The 19,465-nt window shown below is 40.2% G+C and overlaps 2 non-coding genes across 2 annotated transcripts; both read left to right on the forward strand.

The window, feature by feature from the left end:
- The first annotated feature begins 9,132 nt into the window (after window positions 1-9,132).
- Window positions 9,133-9,236, forward strand: LOC148555412 (small nucleolar RNA R71). Its single transcript, XR_015886473.1, has one exon. It is a non-coding gene; the product is annotated as a small nucleolar RNA R71 (small nucleolar RNA).
- Window positions 9,237-18,302: 9,066 nt separating this feature from the next.
- LOC148555413 (small nucleolar RNA R71) lies at window positions 18,303-18,406 on the forward strand. Its single transcript, XR_015886474.1, has one exon. It is a non-coding gene; the product is annotated as a small nucleolar RNA R71 (small nucleolar RNA).
- The last annotated feature ends 1,059 nt before the right edge of the window (window positions 18,407-19,465 follow it).

Genomic DNA, 19,465 nt, shown 5'->3' on the forward strand with positions numbered 1-19,465 from the left:
TTTCTGTTGGTTTAGAATCTATATCTACAACGCAACTATTTTTATAAAATTCTTTACTAGCAAAAATCCTAACGTCAAAAAAATGGCGCCGTTGCCGGGGAACTGCAATCGTGTGCCTTATTATTGGTTATTGTAAATATTTTTCTTTTACTTGTTTATTTGTCTTTATCTTCCCCTTTTTATTTCTATTAGCTACTATGAATTCTCACCCCTTTCGCCTTGAGTTTGGTTCTAATGTTATTGAAAGGAATGGAAGTTATAACAGGAACATGCATCAAGGTCATAACAATCAAAGATGGATGGAGCCAAGAGGATCTGATCAACCCTTTAGGCAACAACACCCTCCAAGATATCATGGACAAAGACCATTCTACAATGCATACCAAGCCAATAGACATGGTGGACAACCTTGCAATTACCCACAAGCCCCACCATGTGCTTATAGACCATCCTCTCAACATAACTTCGAACCACCACACTCACAAGCTCCTTTTCACCATTCACCACCGTATGATCCTCATCTACCCCGATTTCAGTCCAATTACTCCCAAACATCACCACTTTCCCATGTACCATATCCAAATCTATCACCCCGAGAATCAGAGGTTCGCCTCAAGGAAACAGTAGATCAACTTCAAACAACCCTTCATCAACTGGAGCAAGCAGTAAGTCTATTATAGACGTTCGAACATTCAAGGACCTCCAACAGCACCATGTGGACAATCTAACGAAGAGCGTAGCATGAAGGAGATACTAGAAACTCCAGTGGACAAGACAGAGCATGGCTTCGTCCTGGAACAAGTAGAGGAAGCTGTCATTATTAAAGAAGAAGAGTTGGTTGAAGACTTAGGAGACGCTGAACTTCCATGGGAATCCAGAGTTGTGGAAAATTCTGTCAAGGATGTTAGAATTGATGCTAAGGAGAATTGTGCGTGATGCGCATAAACTAGTTATGCTACGATTTAGGAAGTTGCACGATCGGCAAAATTCCTTCCGGCAAGTGCACCGGTTATCGTCAAGTAAAAACTCACAATAGAGTGAGGTCGAATCCCACAAGGATTGGTTGAGTGAGCAATTCGGATTAGAAGTGTGTTCTAGTTGAGCAGAATCAAAATTGAGATGAGAATTGCGGAATGTAAAATTGGCGGGAAAAGTAAATGACAAGAAAATTAAATGGCGGAATCTTAAATTGCATGAATTAAAGAGCAGAAACTAAATTGCTGAAATTAAAAGGGAATGGGGGTTGATTGCATGAATTGAGTTGCAGAATGTAAAGAGAAGATGGAAATCAGAATTGGGGGATTCATTGGGTTATAGGAGATATTGAGATCTCCGAATCAACATGTTTATCTCTTCCTCAAGCAATGCGTTCATTGAATTTTGCTTGGCAATCTTATATGATTGGATCCCAATCCCTTGGCTCACCAATACTCTCTAAAAATGAACAAATTCCCAATCCCTTGGTTTAAATGTTCATAAGAAGAGATGATGCTCGATCACTGATTATACCACACAGTTTCATGAACCACAATTTGGTAGGATTACATGTCACAATATCCATCCAAACCCCAATCCAATTCACTGTGAGAAAGCTTCTCTAGCATGAATCCTCCATTCCTTTCCCAAGGTTCCGAAGGATTCCAATTATGGGTAGTTTCTTTCCCAAGACAACTACCCAATGGAATTAGATCGAGAAGCTTTCTAACAAAATTCAAGAGAAAAGATTGAAGAAGAAGATAAACTATTATTGATTCATTGAATTACAATAGAGCTCCCTAACCCAATGAAAGGGGGTTTAGTGAGTCATAGCTCTGAATTCAATTACAAAGATATGAAAACTAGCTAAAAGTGAAGGTAAAAGTCCAAAAATCCCTTTCTAACTTAAATTCTATCCTATTTATACACTTTCTATATTGAGCTTTCTGTTGTGTTTCTTGGGCTTTGAGGCCTCTCCCTGCTTTCCTTTTGCTTTGGGTTTATGATCCATAATCTTGATGAGGCTGCTGATCCAAATTCTGTAACATTCATTGAGCCAACTTAGTGATAATCAAATAATGGCACATGACTCAATAAATTGAAATTTCAGACTCATCAATCCTTCAGGCCCAATCCCATAAACCATGATATTCAATTGGGTTTCATACCAGAATGAGTTTAAGTTAATGTTTGTGCTCAAATACTAACTTAAACCACAATATTTTTGGTCCAGAAACCTTTTCCAAGAGTGGCGTTTAAGTTGCAGTTTAAGCTTAAACTGCAACTTAAACGCCAGACACTTCCAGTGAGGCATTTTGTAGAAGCACGTTTAAGCTTCAGTTTAAGGTTAAACTAAAGCTTAAACGTGGAAATGGAAGAAGGCAGCCCTAGAGAGTCATGTAGTCGAACACGTTTAAGCTTCAGTTTAAGGTTAAACTGAAGCTTAAACGTGGATATAGGAAGGGCAGCCCCTGGAGGTCGAACACGTTTAACCTCCAGTTTAAGGTTAAACTGGAGGTTAAACGTGGAAATGGAAGGAGGCATCCTGGAGGTCGAACACGTTTAACCTCCAGTTTAAGGTTAAACTGGAGGTTAAACGTGGAAGCTTAGAAGAGTAGCCCTGGAGGTGTCGAACACGTTTAAGCTCCAGTTTGAGGTCAAACTGGAGCTTAAACGTGGAAATGGAGAGAGCAACCCTGGAGGAGAGTTCTTGGTCGAACACGTTTAAGCTCCAGTTTGAGGTCAAACTGGAGCTTAAACGTGGAATGGCTCCCTGGTGCTTTTCCCATTCTGGCGTTTAACCTCCAGTTTGAGGTCAAACTGGAGGTTAAACGTGGAACTCCTTCCTGAGTGGCATTCTCATTCTGGCGTTTAACCTCCAGTTTGAGGTCAAACTGGAGGTTAAACGTGGAATGCTTCTTTGGTGAGACTTTCCATTCTGGCGTTTAACCTCCAGTTTAAGGTTAAACTGGAGGTTAAACTTCAATTCCAGCATTCCTTAGCCTTCATGATTCTGGCGTTTAAGCTCCAGTTTAGGCTTAAACTGGAACTTAAACTCCCATGTGATATTTAAGCTTCCTTTATTGATTTTGTTGCTTCCTTGCTTAGCCTCTTCTTCCCTGAAATCATCCAAACAAATACATCAAAGTCTTGCAAAATTTCATGAGAAATCTTCCATTCATAGCATTCAAGTAATATAACTAAAACTCATGGAATTTGCATCAAAATCATATTGTTTGGATGGTTCATTGCTTTGTTCTTCATTTAACCATTTTTGGTTACTTTATGCTCAAGAAAATGCATAAAACCACTAAAACTAACAGAAAAATACTAGTGAAACTAGCCTAAGATGCCTTGGCATCACAACACCAAACTTAATACTTGCTTGTCCCTAAGCAAGTCCTGAGTTATTTAAGAAAAAAGTATGAAACAGAAAGCAATTACATTGGCTATATTAGCAAGCATTTGAAGTTCATCAGAAGGGTTTTATGCAGAAAGTTGCAGCATCACTTTTTCATTCTTATCAGGTAAGATTATCACTTTTTCATTGCATCCATCAAACACTGCTATGGCCTCTTGTTATTCTTATGTCCTTGGCACTTTCCTCTTCTTTGTTTTTCTTTTCTTTTTCTTAGAGCTTCTTTGCTCCTTTTTTTGCTTAGTGTCATGTGTTGCACAAGCCTTTGGCATTTTCTTTTTCTTATCAGTGCACTACACATATCCACTCTAGGCATTTTAGTTCACATTTCTTCTTGAGACATTGGTGCCCAGCACCTCTTTGTGTGACTAAATGTTTTGTATTTAGGTTGCTCTTGATAATGGACTTTTGGTTGATAATCCCGGGTTAGTTAACCCAAGTTACCAAGTGTTGAAACACTCCTCAGAACCTATTCATCCAAGCATATCCTTAATACATAAACACCACAGGCATTTGTCTCAGAAGTTCAAACCATTGGTGCCTAGCTTATTTTCTCAATTTTTTTTCTTTTTGGTTGCCCTTTTTCAGTGGCTTTTTCTTCTTCTTTTTCTTTCTTTTTCATGGCCAAAGACATTTATTCATCAAGATCCATAGACAGTTTTCAATTTCTACACAAAGAATGATAATTCTACACTCTAATTCCAGTGATCTGACTAAACAATCAAGCATGCATACCACCACTTAATTCTACTTGGTTTGTCACTAATTTAGCCAAGTTACTTTTGTTCAAACTTTTCTTTTATTTTTGGAAACAGAACAAGCATGGCAAGCACTTGTTTAAGAAGGTGAAGTTATATCCAAACATCTAGGCATTCACTTTATTCAAAGCAATAAACAGACACTCATACTAAAAAAAAAACTCCACACAACACTTAAATGACTTATGATGAAAGAAAGCTCATAAAGACAATCCACCAATGATCATTTGATTATTAAGGAACGAGACCACCTCTTATTTATTGCTTGGTTCTTCTTACTTCTTGGGATCCTGCTTCTTCTTGCTTCCTGCCTCTTTTTGACCACTTGTGCTTCCTTTGTCTTTTCTTATGAGCTTTTTCCAGAATCCAGCCTTTTTCATCGTTTCTTCCACTCCTTTTTCAAGGATCATTGCCTTGTTTATTTCTCCTTCTTTCCTCCCTTTGAAATACTCATCAAAAGCTGGGAATGCTGGATCCATCTTGTGTAGATGTTCCCCTATGTAGTTAAGCTTGATTTGCGAACTGATGTTGTAATCAGCTTGGACTGAGTATCTTGCATTCTGTAAAGTGGTGGCTTCCTTGATTGCCAAGACATTGGCATCTTGGTGTTGGCATATGTGGCTGAAGGATTCCTGTAAGTGTAAATTCTGTTCCCTTTGCAGATCGAAGAATCTTGATTCAAAGTTCCTTTGCATATCCATCATTTTTAGGTGAAAGTCCTCTTGTCTCTCCTGAGACCTCATGTATTGTTGAGACATTCCTTCCATGATTTCCTGCATTCTGCTCATATCCATGGGGTCTCTGGGAATTCGTTGTCTTCTTTCTGGAATTGCTTGCTCTTCTTGCTCTTCTTCTCTGTCTTCTCCTTCCTGTCCTTCTTGTTCTGCTTCTTGCTCGGCTTCCACTTGTTGCCCTTCTTCATTTCTTCTTCTTGTATGTCTTGGAGGAGTTGGGCCAAGAGTCATTCTGTACGCAGTTATGGCTAATCCAGGATATAGCCAATTAGGTCTTTCATCCTCAAGTGGTACTTGGGCATCGATGCATAGTCTAATGATAGTGCTAGGGAAGTGGAGCCAGGATTCAGGGTCACTTTTCTCACTAAACTCTTGTATCTGTTCAGCAATGAGTTTATGAACTTTGATCTCCCCTCCCACCATAATGCAATGTAGCAAGATGGCTCTTTTTGGGACTATTTCTGAAGAGTTTGCAGTGGGTAGGATGGATCTCCTAACTATTGCATACCACCCTTTAGCTTCAGGTGTTAGGTCTCCACTTCTCAAGACTCTTGGAGCCCCTCTTGTTTTTCTCACCCATTCAGCTCTGATGGCACAAAGGTCTTCAGCAATAGTTGCATAGTCAGGTTCTCCTATCATCCTTTCTTCATAACTTGCTTGGCTGAAATGTATGTTTTTCAGGCCAAGGGTTTTCATGATTGCTTTGGGACTGAAGTCAACTTCCACCCCTCTCACATAGCTTTTGTATGTGGGTTTCTTGGTTGGATCCTCCCTTACTGCATTTGCATAAAACTCTTTCACCAGGTTGATGTTGATTTTAGTGATTGGCTTAGTCAGGAGCTCCCACTTCCTCTTTTTGATCTTTTCCCAAACACCTGGGAACTCATCCTTTTCAAGGTCAAAGGGAACCTCAGCTAGTACCGTTTTAGGTCTCATCCATTCGGCTTGAATCTCATGGAAAACTGATCTGTATCTCCATGCATCGAATTCCCTGTTTTCCTCCATTGGCTGCTTGTCTTTTCTTCTTTTGTGGCTAGATGAAGCTGCCATTGGTTCTTTAGTTTTGGTAAGTGACAAGCTAAAGTTGACAAGGTGAAGCAAGAAGTGTTGTTGGAAGTGTGGGGAGGTTGTTTTTGGCAAGAGATAGTTTATGCTATGATGAAGGAAATGTGCATGAAGGAGATTTGGTGGTGTTGAACTTGTTCCCCAAGTGGTTCTTTATAGTGCCCGTAAGTGCAAAATGGACGGCTAGGGTGATTTGTGAAGGGTGGCTTGATGGTAAATATATGAATTAGGGAGAAGGACGAATTGCTTTTCATTTTCTTGGAAGTATTCTGGGTGCATTAGGTTGTACATGTAGCTATCTTTTCTTGCAGAACTTCCTTTTCCCATGTGTTAGTTTCAAAGACTTGTGAATTTTCTTTTTGACCAAGCACCGTACCTCCCTTTGTCTTTTTCCTCCATTTTTGTCTTTTCTTTTGTACCTGCACAAACAAACAAGTTTGCTATCATTTTTCGGTCCATGTGAATTATGAATAGTACTTGCACATGTAAATCAATGATTGTCTTTATGAGCTTATAGCCGTGACTTCTACATGTATGCACACTTATTATTTGGACACCAAACTTAGTGTTTGGTCAAGTCTCCTGATGACATGAAATCCATATTGGTTGTCCTTAATGAATGTGCTTAATTCTAATAAATCATAGTCACCTTGGCTCTTTGATTCTAAACAAATTTACTACCCTAAGTAATTGAAACCAAAGCATTAAAACATGCGAATGGTATACTTGTCATGAATTTCGAAATCCAGAGGACTTCGTGCTTTTCATGAACCGTGTTCAAAGAGGAACACCAAACTTAATCTTTGGTTGTGCACTAAAAATTGAATGCATTTTGAATAAAATTTGGGGTGCCTTCGGGCACACCAAACTTAGAGGCAAATTGCATTTTACATGCAATGTTTAGTGCACTCTTTCAGCAGTTGTCCTGAGGATTCAAGTTCATGCATAAGAAACCATGCTTTATTAGATGCACAACAAAACAAAAAAAGTAAGGATATTAAAACATGGGTTGCCTCCCATGAAGCGCTTCTTTAACGTCACTAGCTTGACGGTTGTCCCTTGTTAGGGTGGATTGTAGTGCTTGACGTCTTCTCCTCTCACTATGAAAACGTCCCCACTTGACTCATTCATGACCTCTAAATGTTCCATAGAAAGAACTTTCCTGATTGTGAACACTTGAGGGAGCTGGGAAGGAATGGTTTTGAGGCCAGGTGGGATTGGCAGATAATGACTTGATATCACGTTATCTCCCGGAGAAAAGCCTTCAGTGGGAATTTTCTTGTTTCTCCACCCTCTTGGCAATCTCCCTATCACTTTTCCCTTTCTCTTGAGGATTTCTTCATTGACCCTTATGTCAGGAGGGTCCTTCTGATTTGTTTCCACTGATTCTTGTGGCTTTAACTCTTGCAACTCTTGTTTGCCTTCCAAGGACTGTTTTAGAGTTTCAGCTGCTAGATTACTTTCCTCCAAACACAGATGGCTACTATTATCCTTAGGCTTTTCAGGTTCTGGTTCAGGCTCAGATGCAGGTTTGAAAACTTTGAAAATGAGTTGTTCATCATGTATTCTCAGAATTAGCTCTCCTTGTTCTACATCTATGAGCGCTCTAGTAGTGGCTAGAAATGGTCTGCCCAGAATGATAGGGTGTAAGTAGCTTTCCTCCATGTCCACAATGACAAAGTCTGTGGGAAAGTAATAATCCCCCACTTTCACCAGCACATTTTCAACCACCCCTTCAGCTTGCTTCTGAATTTTGTCGGCCAGTTGTATGATTACATCAGTGGATCTCACCTCATTCAGTTGTAGCCTCTTCATAAGAGTTAGAGGCATCACATTTATGCTAGCTCCTAGATCACAGAATCCTCTGTCAATTTTTGTTTCCCCTATGATGCAAGGGATATGAAAACTTCCTGGGTCCGTTTTCTTGGAGAGTGTGTCCTTCTTGATGAGAGCACTGCATTCTTTGTTCATTGTTACCGTTTGTCCTCCCTTCAAAACTCTTTTCTTGCTTAACAATTCCTTTAAATACTTGATGTGTGTAGGCATTTGATGGAGAATCTCAAGAAAGGGAATATTGACATGGAGAGAGTTAAATGTCTCTAAAAACCTTGAATAGGTTTTCCCTTTTTCACCTCCTCCTAACCTCTGAGGAAATGGTGCTTTTGGTTGGTATATTTCCAGCATGCCTTTTTGCAGTTCCTTGGCTTGCTCAGTTCCACTTTCCTGCTTAACTTCTTCCACACCTTCTTTCAAGATTTCTGGCTCCTGCTCTGAGGGCCTGATTCCTTCTTCTTCTGAAACTTCCTTCAATATGGTGATGGCCTTGCATTCTTCCCATCTCACTCTCTTTTGTTCCCCTTTAGGATTCTTTTCTGTGTCACTAGGGAACACTGCAGTTGATTTGACGGCCTGTTGAGATAGCTCTCCTACTTGAGACTCCATCCTCTTGAGCTTTTCACCATGGTTTCTTAAGGTAGCTCTCACATCATCCCTGAAGCTTTTCAATTCGGTTATGTCTTGACTCATGGTTGCCATCATTCCTTCTATCCGGTTTAATTGATCTTGAAATTGTTGGTTCGGATTAAGTTGGGTAGGTTGATTATTTTGGCCATGATATGATGGTTGGGGGTAAGTATTTTGTGTGGCTTGGTATGATCTTTGGTTGGAGTTTTGGTATGTGGAATTGTTATGTTGGTTGTGGTTGTAAGGTTTGTGGTTTTGTGGTTGGGTTTGTTGGTTCCCCCACCCAAAGTTTGGGTGATTTTTCCATCCTGGGTTGTAAGTGTTGGAATTTGGATCATATGATTGCCTTTGTTGGTTTCCCACATAGTTGGCCTCTTCCCAATCACCTCCTTCAATGCTTACTTCCTCTTGATCTTGTGTGTGTATTGCAGCCACTTGCTTTGTTTCTAATTGCCTGGTAAGCTCTGCTAGTTGCTTGGCAAACACCTTGTTTTGGGCTAGAATTGTATCAACATGGTTCAGCTCCATGACTCCCTTAGTGTTGTGCCTTTCTGATGCATAGTAGTACTCATTCTCAGCCACTGTCTCAATCACTTCAATGGCCTCTTCCACAGTCTTTTTCCTGTTCAATGAACCTCCTGATGAATGGTCTACAGCCTTCCTTGATTCATAAGAGAGTCCATCATAGAAAATATGCAATTGCACCCAATCATGGAACATGTCTGGTGGGCATTTCCTTGTCAAATCCTTGAATCTCTCCCATGCCTCGTAGAGAGTTTCACCATCTTGTTGTCTAAACGTTTGAACCTCAGATCGAAGCCTATTGACCTTTTGTGGGGGGTAGAAACGTGCCAGAAACTTGCTTTCCACCTCATCCCATGTTGTTAGACTCCCCCTTGGGAATGATTCCAGCCACTTAGCTGCTTTGTCCCTAAGTGAAAATGGGAACAAAAGCAGTTTATAGGCATCTTCCTGGACTCCATTAGACTTCACAGTGTCACAAATTCTCAGGAATTTTGTGAGATGTTGGTTTGGGTCTTCATTAGCACTTCCACCAAATGAACAATGATTCTCCACAAGTGATATTAGCTGTGGTTTGAGCTCAAAATTGTTGGCCTGAATGGGTGGTTTCTGGATGCTGCTACCACAATTCCCAGAGGTTGGGTTTATGTATGAACTAAGAACCTTCCTCTCAGGAATGGCATTGTTTCCATCAGCTCTCTCATGGTTGTGAACTTCTCTATCCATGTTGAGGTCTAGAGCTTCCTCAAAATTATCCTCAGATTCTCCTTCAGATTCCTCTTCTCCCACTACTCTCTTCCCTCTTGCTTCCCTTCTCAGTCTATGAAGGGTCCTCTCTGGTTCGGTATATGGAGGAGTTGATGTCTCTCCTCTCCTACCTGTCATACAAGAACACAGCACAGGCACAAACAAGTGAAATACTCTTGGTTAATGGAAGAGTATGGTTAGAGCAATTGAGGAATTAATTCAAACAGTTAGTGAGTCAGTGAGTTAGTTGCTTGAATTTAAAGGCATAAAGAAAGAAAACATGTAACCGAGTGCAGAAATTAAAATTCAACAAGTAACTTGAACAGAATTAACAAAGCAAGAGAAATCGCTCAATCTAGTTAGCTTCCAATTGGAGAATTGTCAATCGAAAACCAATCCCCGACAACGGCGCCATAAACTTGATGCGCATAAACTAGTTATGCTACGATTTAGGAAGTTGCACGATCGGCAAAATTCCTTCCGGCAAGTGCACCGGTTATCGTCAAGTAAAAACTCACAATAGAGTGAGGTCGAATCCCACAAGGATTGGTTGAGTGAGCAATTCGGATTAGAAGTGTGTTCTAGTTGAGCGGAATCAAAATTGAGATGAAAATTGCGGAATGTAAAATTGGCGGGAAAAGTAAATGACAAGAAAATTAAATGGCGGAATCTTAAATTGCATGAATTAAAGAGCAGAAACTAAATTGCTGAAATTAAAAGGGAATGGGGGTTGATTGCATGAATTGAGTTGCAGAATGTAAAGAGAAGATGGAAATCAGAATTGGGGGATTCATTGGGTTATAGGAGATATTGAGATCTCCGAATCAACATGTTTATCTCTTCCTCAAGCAATGCGTTCATTGAATTTTGCTTGGCAATCTTATATGATTGGATCCCAATCCCTTGGCTCACCAATACTCTCTAAAAATGAACAAATTCCCAATCCCTTGGTTTAAATGTTCATAAGAAGAGATGATGCTCGATCACTGATTATACCACACAGTTTCATGAACCACAATTTGGTAGGATTACATGTCACAATATCCATCCAAACCCCAATCCAATTCACTGTGAGAAAGCTTCTCTAGCATGAATCCTCCATTCCTTTCCCAAGGTTCCGAAGGATTCCAATTATGGGTAGTTTCTTTCCCAAGACAACTACCCAATGGAATTAGATCGAGAAGCTTTCTAACAAAATTCAAGAGAAAAGATTGAAGAAGAAGATAAACTATTATTGATTCATTGAATTACAATAGAGCTCCCTAACCCAATGAAAGGGGGTTTAGTGAGTCATAGCTCTGAATTCAATTACAAAGATATGAAAACTAGCTAAAAGTGAAGGTAAAAGTCCAAAAATCCCTTTCTAACTTAAATTCTATCCTATTTATACACTTTCTATATTGAGCTTTCTGTTGTGTTTCTTGGGCTTTGAGGCCTCTCCCTGCTTTCCTTTTGCTTTGGGTTTATGATCCATAATCTTGATGAGGCTGCTGATCCAAATTCTGTAACATTCATTGAGCCAACTTAGTGATAATCAAATAATGGCACATGACTCAATAAATTGAAATTTCAGACTCATCAATCCTTCAGGCCCAATCCCATAAACCATGATATTCAATTGGGTTTCATACCAGAATGAGTTTAAGTTAATGTTTGTGCTCAAATACTAACTTAAACCACAATATTTTTGGTCCAGAAACCTTTTCCAAGAGTGGCGTTTAAGTTGCAGTTTAAGCTTAAACTGCAACTTAAACGCCAGACACTTCCAGTGAGGCATTTTGTAGAAGCACGTTTAAGCTTCAGTTTAAGGTTAAACTGAAGCTTAAACGTGGAAATGGAAGAAGGCAGCCCTAGAGAGTCATGTAGTCGAACACGTTTAAGCTTCAGTTTAAGGTTAAACTGAAGCTTAAACGTGGATATAGGAAGGGCAGCCCCTGGAGGTCGAACACGTTTAACCTCCAGTTTAAGGTTAAACTGGAGGTTAAACGTGGAAATGGAAGGAGGCATCCTGGAGGTCGAACACGTTTAACCTCCAGTTTAAGGTTAAACTGGAGGTTAAACGTGGAAGCTTAGAAGAGTAGCCCTGGAGGTGTCGAACACGTTTAAGCTCCAGTTTGAGGTCAAACTGGAGCTTAAACGTGGAAATGGAGAGAGCAACCCTGGAGGAGAGTTCTTGGTCGAACACGTTTAAGCTCCAGTTTGAGGTCAAACTGGAGCTTAAACGTGGAATGGCTCCCTGGTGCTTTTCCCATTCTGGCGTTTAACCTCCAGTTTGAGGTCAAACTGGAGGTTAAACGTGGAACTCCTTCCTGAGTGGCATTCTCATTCTGGCGTTTAACCTCCAGTTTGAGGTCAAACTGGAGGTTAAACGTGGAATGCTTCTTTGGTGAGACTTTCCATTCTGGCGTTTAACCTCCAGTTTAAGGTTAAACTGGAGGTTAAACTTCAATTCCAGCATTCCTTAGCCTTCATGATTCTGGCGTTTAAGCTCCAGTTTAGGCTTAAACTGGAACTTAAACTCCCATGTGATATTTAAGCTTCCTTTATTGATTTTGTTGCTTCCTTGCTTAGCCTCTTCTTCCCTGAAATCATCCAAACAAATACATCAAAGTCTTGCAAAATTTCATGAGAAATCTTCCATTCATAGCATTCAAGTAATATAACTAAAACTCATGGAATTTGCATCAAAATCATATTGTTTGGATGGTTCATTGCTTTGTTCTTCATTTAACCATTTTTGGTTACTTTAAGCTCAAGAAAATGCATAAAACCACTAAAACTAACAGAAAAATACTAGTGATACTAGCCTAAGATGCCTTGGCATCACAACACCAAACTTAATACTTGCTTGTCCCTAAGCAAGTCCTGAGTTATTTAAGAAAAAAGTATGAAACAGAAAGCAATTACATTGGCTATATTAGCAAGCATTTGAAGTTCATCAGAAGGGTTTTATGCAGAAAGTTGCAGCATCACTTTTTCATTCTTATCAGGTAAGATTATCACTTTTTCATTGCATCCATCAAACACTGCTATGGCCTCTTGTTATTCTTATGTCCTTGGCACTTTCCTCTTCTTTGTTTTTCTTTTCTTTTTCTTAGAGCTTCTTTGCTCCTTTTTTTGCTTAGTGTCATGTGTTGCACAAGCCTTTGGCATTTTCTTTTTCTTATCAGTGCACTACACATATCCACTCTAGGCATTTTAGTTCACATTTCTTCTTGAGACATTGGTGCCCAGCACCTCTTTGTGTGACTAAATGTTTTGTATTTAGGTTGCTCTTGATAATGGACTTTTGGTTGATAATCCCGGGTTAGTTAACCCAAGTTACCAAGTGTTGAAACACTCCTCAGAACCTATTCATCCAAGCATATCCTTAATACATAAACACCACAGGCATTTGTCTCAGAAGTTCAAACCATTGGTGCCTAGCTTATTTTCTCAATTTTTTTTCTTTTTGGTTGCCCTTTTTCAGTGGCTTTTTCTTCTTCTTTTTCTTTCTTTTTCATGGCCAAAGACATTTATTCATCAAGATCCATAGACAGTTTTCAATTTCTACACAAAGAATGATAATTCTACACTCTAATTCCAGTGATCTGACTAAACAATCAAGCATGCATACCACCACTTAATTCTACTTGGTTTGTCACTAATTTAGCCAAGTTACTTTTGTTCAAACTTTTCTTTTATTTTTGGAAACAGAACAAGCATGGCAAGCACTTGTTTAAGAAGGTGAAGTTATATCCAAACATCTAGGCATTCACTTTATTCAAAGCAATAAACAGACACTCATACTAAAAAAAAAACTCCACACAACACTTAAATGACTTATGATGAAAGAAAGCTCATAAAGACAATCCACCAATGATCATTTGATTATTAAGGAACGAGACCACCTCTTATTTATTGCTTGGTTCTTCTTACTTCTTGGGATCCTGCTTCTTCTTGCTTCCTGCCTCTTTTTGACCACTTGTGCTTCCTTTGTCTTTTCTTATGAGCTTTTTCCAGAATCCAGCCTTTTTCATCGTTTCTTCCACTCCTTTTTCAAGGATCATTGCCTTGTTTATTTCTCCTTCTTTCCTCCCTTTGAAATACTCATCAAAAGCTGGGAATGCTGGATCCATCTTGTGTAGATGTTCCCCTATGTAGTTAAGCTTGATTTGCGAACTGATGTTGTAATCAGCTTGGACTGAGTATCTTGCATTCTGTAAAGTGGTGGCTTCCTTGATTGCCAAGACATTGGCATCTTGGTGTTGGCATATGTGGCTGAAGGATTCCTGTAAGTGTAAATTCTGTTCCCTTTGCAGATCGAAGAATCTTGATTCAAAGTTCCTTTGCATATCCATCATTTTTAGGTGAAAGTCCTCTTGTCTCTCCTGAGACCTCATGTATTGTTGAGACATTCCTTCCATGATTTCCTGCATTCTGCTCATATCCATGGGGTCTCTGGGAATTCGTTGTCTTCTTTCTGGAATTGCTTGCTCTTCTTGCTCTTCTTCTCTGTCTTCTCCTTCCTGTCCTTCTTGTTCTGCTTCTTGCTCGGCTTCCACTTGTTGCCCTTCTTCATTTCTTCTTCTTGTATGTCTTGGAGGAGTTGGGCCAAGAGTCATTCTGTACGCAGTTATGGCTAATCCAGGATATAGCCAATTAGGTCTTTCATCCTCAAGTGGTACTTGGGCATCGATGCATAGTCTAATGATAGTGCTAGGGAAGTGGAGCCAGGATTCAGGGTCACTTTTCTCACTAAACTCTTGTATCTGTTCAGCAATGAGTTTATGAACTTTGATCTCCCCTCCCACCATAATGCAATGTAGCAAGATGGCTCTTTTTGGGACTATTTCTGAAGAGTTTGCAGTGGGTAGGATGGATCTCCTAACTATTGCATACCACCCTTTAGCTTCAGGTGTTAGGTCTCCACTTCTCAAGACTCTTGGAGCCCCTCTTGTTTTTCTCACCCATTCAGCTCTGATGGCACAAAGGTCTTCAGCAATAGTTGCATAGTCAGGTTCTCCTATCATCCTTTCTTCATAACTTGCTTGGCTGAAATGTATGTTTTTCAGGCCAAGGGTTTTCATGATTGCTTTGGGACTGAAGTCAACTTCCACCCCTCTCACATAGCTTTTGTATGTGGGTTTCTTGGTTGGATCCTCCCTTACTGCATTTGCATAAAACTCTTTCACCAGGTTGATGTTGATTTTAGTGATTGGCTTAGTCAGGAGCTCCCACTTCCTCTTTTTGATCTTTTCCCAAACACCTGGGAACTCATCCTTTTCAAGGTCAAAGGGAACCTCAGCTAGTACCGTTTTAGGTCTCATCCATTCGGCTTGAATCTCATGGAAAACTGATCTGTATCTCCATGCATCGAATTCCCTGTTTTCCTCCATTGGCTGCTTGTCTTTTCTTCTTTTGTGGCTAGATGAAGCTGCCATTGGTTCTTTAGTTTTGGTAAGTGACAAGCTAAAGTTGACAAGGTGAAGCAAGAAGTGTTGTTGGAAGTGTGGGGAGGTTGTTTTTGGCAAGAGATAGTTTATGCTATGATGAAGGAAATGTGCATGAAGGAGATTTGGTGGTGTTGAACTTGTTCCCCAAGTGGTTCTTTATAGTGCCCGTAAGTGCAAAATGGACGGCTAGGGTGATTTGTGAAGGGTGGCTTGATGGTAAATATATGAATTAGGGAGAAGGACGAATTGCTTTTCATTTTCTTGGAAGTATTCTGGGTGCATTAGGTTGTACATGTAGCTATCTTTTCTTGCAGAACTTCCTTTTCCCATGTGTTAGTTTCAAAGACTTGTGAATTTTCTTTTTGACCAAGCACCGTACCTCCCTTTGTCTTTTTCCTCCATTTTTGTCTTTTCTTTTGTACCTGCACAAACAAACAAGTTTGCTATCATTTTTCGGTCCATGTGAATTATGAATAGTACTTGCACATGTAAATCAATGATTGTCTTTATGAGCTTATAGCCGTGACTTCTACATGTATGCACACTTATTATTTGGACACCAAACTTAGTGTTTGGTCAAGTCTCCTGATGACATGAAATCCATATTGGTTGTCCTTAATGAATGTGCTTAATTCTAATAAATCATAGTCACCTTGGCTCTTTGATTCTAAACAAATTTACTACCCTAAGTAATTGAAACCAAAGCATTAAAACATGCGAATGGTATACTTGTCATGAATTTCGAAATCCAGAGGACTTCGTGCTTTTCATGAACCGTGTTCAAAGAGGAACACCAAACTTAATCTTTGGTTGTGCACTAAAAATTGAATGCATTTTGAATAAAATTTGGGGTGCCTTCGGGCACACCAAACTTAGAGGCAAATTGCATTTTACATGCAATGTTTAGTGCACTCTTTCAGCAGTTGTCCTGAGGATTCAAGTTCATGCATAAGAAACCATGCTTTATTAGATGCACAACAAAACAAAAAAAGTAAGGATATTAAAACATGGGTTGCCTCCCATGAAGCGCTTCTTTAACGTCACTAGCTTGACGGTTGTCCCTTGTTAGGGTGGATTGTAGTGCTTGACGTCTTCTCCTCTCACTATGAAAACGTCCCCACTTGACTCATTCATGACCTCTAAATGTTCCATAGAAAGAACTTTCCTGATTGTGAACACTTGAGGGAGCTGGGAAGGAATGGTTTTGAGGCCAGGTGGGATTGGCAGATAATGACTTGATATCACGTTATCTCCCGGAGAAAAGCCTTCAGTGGGAATTTTCTTGTTTCTCCACCCTCTTGGCAATCTCCCTATCACTTTTCCCTTTCTCTTGAGGATTTCTTCATTGACCCTTATGTCAGGAGGGTCCTTCTGATTTGTTTCCACTGATTCTTGTGGCTTTAACTCTTGCAACTCTTGTTTGCCTTCCAAGGACTGTTTTAGAGTTTCAGCTGCTAGATTACTTTCCTCCAAACACAGATGGCTACTATTATCCTTAGGCTTTTCAGGTTCTGGTTCAGGCTCAGATGCAGGTTTGAAAACTTTGAAAATGAGTTGTTCATCATGTATTCTCAGAATTAGCTCTCCTTGTTCTACATCTATGAGCGCTCTAGTAGTGGCTAGAAATGGTCTGCCCAGAATGATAGGGTGTAAGTAGCTTTCCTCCATGTCCACAATGACAAAGTCTGTGGGAAAGTAATAATCCCCCACTTTCACCAGCACATTTTCAACCACCCCTTCAGCTTGCTTCTGAGTTTTGTCGGCCAGTTGTATGATTACATCAGTGGATCTCACCTCATTCAGTTGTAGCCTCTTCATAAGAGTTAGAGGCATCACATTTATGCTAGCTCCTAGATCACAGAATCCTCTGTCAATTTTTGTTTCCCCTATGATGCAAGGGATATGAAAACTTCCTGGGTCCGTTTTCTTGGAGAGTGTGTCCTTCTTGATGAGAGCACTGCATTCTTTGTTCATTGTTACCGTTTGTCCTCCCTTCAAAACTCTTTTCTTGCTTAACAATTCCTTTAAATACTTGATGTGTGTAGGCATTTGATGGAGAATCTCAAGAAAGGGAATATTGACATGGAGAGAGTTAAATGTCTCTAAAAACCTTGAATAGGTTTTCCCTTTTTCACCTCCTCCTAACCTCTGAGGAAATGGTGCTTTTGGTTGGTATATTTCCAGCATGCCTTTTTGCAGTTCCTTGGCTTGCTCAGTTCCACTTTCCTGCTTAACTTCTTCCACACCTTCTTTCAAGATTTCTGGCTCCTGCTCTGAGGGCCTGATTCCTTCTTCTTCTGAAACTTCCTTCAATATGGTGATGGCCTTGCATTCTTCCCATCTCACTCTCTTTTGTTCCCCTTTAGGATTCTTTTCTGTGTCACTAGGGAACACTGCAGTTGATTTGACGGCCTGTTGAGATAGCTCTCCTACTTGAGACTCCATCCTCTTGAGCTTTTCACCATGGTTTCTTAAGGTAGCTCTCACATCATCCCTGAAGCTTTTCAATTCGGTTATGTCTTGACTCATGGTTGCCATCATTCCTTCTATCCGGTTTAATTGATCTTGAAATTGTTGGTTCGGATTAAGTTGGGTAGGTTGATTATTTTGGCCATGATATGATGGTTGGGGGTAAGTATTTTGTGTGGCTTGGTATGATCTTTGGTTGGAGTTTTGGTATGTGGAATTGTTATGTTGGTTGTGGTTGTAAGGTTTGTGGTTTTGTGGTTGGGTTTGTTGGTTCCCCCACCCAAAGTTTGGGTGATTTTTCCATCCTGGGTTGTATGTGTTGGAATTTGGATCATATGATTGCCTTTGTTGGTTTCCCACATAGTTGGCCTCTTCCCAATCACCTCCTTCAATGCTTACTTCCTCTTGATCTTGTGTGTGTATTGCAGCCACTTGCTTTGTTTCTAATTGCCTGGTAAGCTCTGCTAGTTGCTTGGCAAACACCTTGTTTTGGGCTAGAATTGTATCAACATGGTTCAGCTCCATGACTCCCTTAGTGTTGTGCCTTTCTGATGCATAGTAGTACTCATTCTCAGCCACTGTCTCAATCACTTCAATGGCCTCTTCCACAGTCTTTTTCCTGTTCAATGAACCTCCTGATGAATGGTCTACAGCCTTCCTTGATTCATAAGAGAGTCCATCATAGAAAATATGCAATTGCACCCAATCATGGAACATGTCTGGTGGGCATTTCCTTGTCAAATCCTTGAATCTCTCCCATGCCTCGTAGAGAGTTTCACCATCTTGTTGTCTAAACGTTTGAACCTCAGATCGAAGCCTATTGACCTTTTGTGGGGGGTAGAAACGTGCCAGAAACTTGCTTTCCACCTCATCCCATGTTGTTAGACTCCCCCTTGGGAATGATTCCAGCCACTTAGCTGCTTTGTCCCTAAGTGAAAATGGGAACAAAAGCAGTTTATAGGCATCTTCCTGGACTCCATTAGACTTCACAGTGTCACAAATTCTCAGGAATTTTGTGAGATGTTGGTTTGGGTCTTCATTAGCACTTCCACCAAATGAACAATGATTCTCCACAAGTGATATTAGCTGTGGTTTGAGCTCAAAATTGTTGGCCTGAATGGGTGGTTTCTGGATGCTGCTACCACAATTCCCAGAGGTTGGGTTTATGTATGAACTAAGAACCCTCCTCTCAGGAATGGCATTGTTTCCATCAGCTCTCTCATGGTTGTGAACTTCTCTATCCATGTTGAGGTCTAGAGCTTCCTCAAAATTATCCTCAGATTCTCCTTCAGATTCCTCTTCTCCCACTACTCTCTTCCCTCTTGCTTCCCTTCTCAGTCTATGAAGGGTCCTCTCTGGTTCGGTATATGGAGGAGTTGATGTCTCTCCTCTCCTACCTGTCATACAAGAACACAGCACAGGCACAAACAAGTGAAATACTCTTGGTTAATGGAAGAGTATGGTTAGAGCAATTGAGGAATTAATTCAAACAGTTAGTGAGTCAGTGAGTTAGTTGCTTGAATTTAAAGGCATAAAGAAAGAAAACATGTAACCGAGTGCAGAAATTAAAATTCAACAAGTAACTTGAACAGAATTAACAAAGCAAGAGAAATTGCTCAATCTAGTTAGCTTCCAATTGGAGAATTGTCAATCGAAAACCAATCCCTGGCAACGGCGCCATAAACTTGATGCGCATAAACTAGTTATGCTACGATTTAGGAAGTTGCACGATCGGCAAAATTCCTTCCGGCAAGTGCACCGGTTATCGTCAAGTAAAAACTCACAATAGAGTGAGGTCGAATCCCATAAGGATTGGTTGAGTGAGCAATTCGGATTAGAAGTGTGTTCTAGTTGAGCGGAATCAAAATTGAGATGAAA

The sequence above is a fragment of the Arachis ipaensis genome, chromosome B6 (assembly GCF_059453495.1).
Source record: "Arachis ipaensis isolate K30076 ecotype BB chromosome B6, ASM5945349v1, whole genome shotgun sequence".
Classification (NCBI taxonomy): Eukaryota; Viridiplantae; Streptophyta; class Magnoliopsida; order Fabales; family Fabaceae; genus Arachis; species Arachis ipaensis.